Source organism: Daphnia pulicaria, unplaced genomic scaffold, assembly GCF_021234035.1.
Source record: "Daphnia pulicaria isolate SC F1-1A unplaced genomic scaffold, SC_F0-13Bv2 h1tg000195l, whole genome shotgun sequence".
In the NCBI taxonomy this organism is placed as follows: Eukaryota; Metazoa; Arthropoda; class Branchiopoda; order Diplostraca; family Daphniidae; genus Daphnia; species Daphnia pulicaria.
Window position 1 is genome coordinate 7,291 of NW_025804877.1, and position 2,710 is coordinate 10,000.

The 2,710-nt window shown below is 48.9% G+C and overlaps 2 non-coding genes across 2 annotated transcripts in view; both read left to right on the forward strand.

Annotated features, from left to right (window-relative positions):
* Positions 1-876: 876 nt before the first annotated feature.
* On the forward strand, positions 877-1,029 carry LOC124319768. The gene has a single exon (XR_006913458.1). It is a non-coding gene; the product is annotated as a 5.8S ribosomal RNA (ribosomal RNA).
* Positions 1,030-1,670: 641 nt separating this feature from the next.
* LOC124319769 overlaps positions 1,671-2,710 on the forward strand; it is a 4,575-nt gene continuing 3,535 nt past the window's right edge. Inside the window, exon 1 of the ribosomal RNA XR_006913459.1 lies at positions 1,671-2,710. This exon is cut by the window's right edge and continues 3,535 nt beyond it. This is a non-coding gene — a ribosomal RNA (large subunit ribosomal RNA).

Genomic DNA, 2,710 nt, shown 5'->3' on the forward strand with positions numbered 1-2,710 from the left:
AAAACAAAAAAAACCCCATCAAAAGTCTTTCGGCGTAAGACATCGTATGAACTATGTGTGGGTTGACGGAAGAAAATCATTTATTTTGAACGGGTATCAGGCGCTCTGATGCGCGGTGGTTTAAAGCGGATTCGCCTTTTCAAATTGATTTTTCTTTCCTCTCGGCTCAAAAAAAAACACAAAGTCTTTCGATTTGGTCTATGGCCGTGAGCAAATTCTTCCTGCTTCGATGGTGAATGTCTCTATAGATTCATTCGACCTTTAGCGGCGCTCACAGTGTTGACGTTAGTAGAGTGAAGAATACGATAGCCCGCCTGGGCCGCGAGTACCGAAGGAACAATAAAGGAGATTTTATAAAGTCTTAGTCCCTAAATCAAACACTTTGAAAAATAAAAACTCGGTGGATGGAGAGTCGGAAAAAAAAAAAAAAAACATCAAGATTTTGAACGGGTATCAGGCGCTCTGATGCGCGGTGGTTTAAAGCGGATACGCCCAATCGAAATTGTTTTTTTTTTGTTTCTCTCTTCGTCTTCGGGATTTTTTGATTCTCGGTGTGGGGGACGAAAGTGTGAGACTTTACTCTGGACGTTCTTTTCGGGCGTAGATACTCGTGGTTGCGTGCGTGTGCGTCGTATAGACTAACACTCCAAAGCCCGACACTATGCCGTTGAAAACCGAATGTTTTTTAAGCTTGCCCTTCGCCCTCTCGATGAAGTAGGAAGAATTCAAAATCACAATAACACACTAAACCCAAATTCTAGTACGAGTGTTTATCGGAACATTTTCTTTCTGGCTTTCTTTCTCCGCCCTCGCATTCATTTGCTTGGGCGGGTTGGAGAAAAAGAGAGAAGAAAACGAATATGTCGTTTTATATACGACCCTGAACGGTGGATCACTAGGCTCGTGGATCGATGAAGAGCGCAGCAAAGTGCGCTAATCCATGCGAACTGCAGAACACATGGAGCATCGAAATCTTGAACGTAAATGGCGGCCCAGCTTCTCGCTCGGGCCACATCTGACTGAGGGTCGGTCGAATGATGAACGAACAGAGATTTTTTCAGTCTTGGTTTTGCATGTTGGGTCGCGGCGAGATTTATTTTTCACCCGGCCTGACCGCATAAAAGCTCCCGAATCTCTAACGTCTGGGTGCCGCGCGACTTAAGTGTCCGCGATGCCTCAAATACAAAAAAGGGGGAAAAATAAAAGAAGGTTCGCCCTGTTTTGTTTTTTTCCTCTCTATTCAAAAGAAACCTTTTTCGATGGCAAAACAGATGGGAAATTTTTGAGCCAACTCAAAAAAAAATTTTAGAAATAAACACATCTTCTCGAACAAGGTGTCGGCTGCGTGTGCGCGATATACCGCTTCAACGCGAGTTTAGTTGTGTGTGTGCGCCGGGCGTGTCGAAGTGTCGACCACCGCGAATTATCACTCACTCTAACCGCTCGTTATGCAAGCTTGGTTCGCGCACGACGCGTTGTTTCAATACAAAAAGCCGCAGGACGCCCTGTCACTTTTCGTAAATTAATTTTTGCGAATAACGAGAGACTCGCTTTATTTCGAAAAAAAAAAATTTGAACCGGCAATTATTCAATCTTTCCCGGCTTTAAAACGCCAAAGTCTGCCGAGCTAGATAAAGTGTTGTCTCCTTTTGAAAACAAACAATTCATTCTGACCTCAGTTTAGATGAGACTACCCGCTGAACTTAAGCATATCAGTAAGCGGAGGAAAAGAAACTAACAAGGATTCCCTTAGTAGCGGCGAGCGAACAGGGATGAGCCCAGCACCGAACCTCGCGCCCGGTTGAGCGGGTGCCGAGGAATGTGGTGTTCGGGAGGATCGTGCGCGTCTGTCCGGTATCTATCGTCCAAGTCTCCATGAACGGGGCGAGCAACCCACAGAGGGTGTCAGGCCCGTAGATAAGACGAGCCGAGACCGTGCATCGGATCCCTTCCCAAGAGTCGGGTTGCTTGAGCGTGCAGCCCTAAGCGGGAGGTAAACTCCTTCTAAGGCTAAATATCGCCACGAGACCGATAGCGAACAAGTACCGCGAGGGAAAGTTGAAAAGAACTTTGAAGAGAGAGTTCAAGAGTGCGTGAAACCGTTCAGGGGGTTAAACGGGTGGGCCCTCGAAGGTCGAACAAGTCCCCGCTCCCGGCACTTGGTTGTATGCCCTTAACGCTGCATGGAGACTGCCTGAATTGGCGGCTCTCTTGCATAAGTCGTTCTGCGATCGCAATAGCCACGCCAAGGTCCGCAAGTGGGGGGCCTAGTAGGACTCCGCGACCGACTGGGTGTCTGTTACACGGGGCGTCCGTTAGCGAGTTTCGTGGTTACCTTCGCGGGTGCCGCGATGACGAGCGCGGCGTTTCCCAACAGTACTGCCCGGTCGTGACCTGTCTCCTCCCGGGAGGTGTCGTAGCTTTTTTTTGTAAAAGAGAAAAAGTTGCGGTGCTCAACCTGTGGAGGCCCAGAGCGGAGAGTAGAAGTCGGGTCCCACCCGACCCGTCTTGAAACACGGACCAAGGAGTCTAACATGTGCGCAAGTCGTCGAGAAATTATCAAACTAAACTCGCGAGGCGCAATGAAAGTGAAGCGGCCCCGATGAGGGTGCATCCGCGAGGGGTGATCCCGTCTCGAACAGAGCGGGCGCAACCCCAGGGCGTCCGAATGCTCGCGAGATCTTTCCCCCTTAAAAGGGTTTGGTCGAGT